Source organism: Triticum aestivum, chromosome 7D (genome assembly GCF_018294505.1).
Source record: "Triticum aestivum cultivar Chinese Spring chromosome 7D, IWGSC CS RefSeq v2.1, whole genome shotgun sequence".
In the NCBI taxonomy this organism is placed as follows: domain Eukaryota; kingdom Viridiplantae; phylum Streptophyta; class Magnoliopsida; order Poales; family Poaceae; genus Triticum; species Triticum aestivum.
The window spans coordinates 585,451,431-585,452,379 of NC_057814.1; positions in this window are offsets into that span (position 1 = coordinate 585,451,431).

Below are 949 nucleotides of genomic sequence, written 5' to 3' on the forward strand. Positions count from 1 at the left end.
TCTTGTCCGAAACCCTGATACTCCGAAAGAGATTGTCCAGCTTGTACACGAGGTGCGTCCAGTTTTCGCCGTGACCCTCTCTACTCTTTTGCACATGCTATGCGGGCGAAATGATGATACCATGCCAAGTTCCAACATTTTCAGAGTTCATTTTGTAGTGATTTTCAATTTCACTGTCATTTAGCTCTCTAAACAAATCGGTAAATGACTGAAAAACAGAAAATGATGTCAGAACGTGTTGGAAATTGATGACGTCGCTTTGAATGATGCATACTGAACGCAAAAAAGGAGTTCAAATAAGTTTAAAAACCATTGAAGTGCCCGTGTAACAGATGAGTTCTCGTCCGAAACCCTGATACTCCGAAAGAGATTGTCCAGTTTGTACACGAGGTGCGTCCAGTTTTCGCCGTGACCCTCTCTACTCTTCTGCACATGCTATGCGGGCGAAATGATGATACCATGCAGAGTTCCAACATTTTCAGAGTTCATTTTGTAGTGATATTCAATTTCACCGTCATTTAGCTCTCTAAACAAATCGGTAAATGACTGAAAAACAGCAAATGATGTCAGAACGTGTTGGAAATTGATGATGTCGCTTTGAATGATGCATACTGAATGCAAAAATAGGCTGGTGTTCAAATAAGTTTAAAAAACATTGAAGTGCCCGTGTAACAGATGAGTTCTCGTCCGAAACCCTGATACTCCGAAAGAGATTGTCCAGTTTGTACACGAGGTGCGTCCAGTTTTCTCCGTGACCCTCTCTACTCTTTTGCACATGCTATGCGGGCGAAATGATGATACCATGCCAAGTTCCAAAATTTTCAGAGTTCATTTTGTAGTGATTTTCAATTTCACCGTCATTTAGCTCTCTAAACAAATCGGTAAATGACTGAAAAACAGCAAATGATGTCAGAACGTGTTGGAAATTGATGACGTCACTTTGAATGAT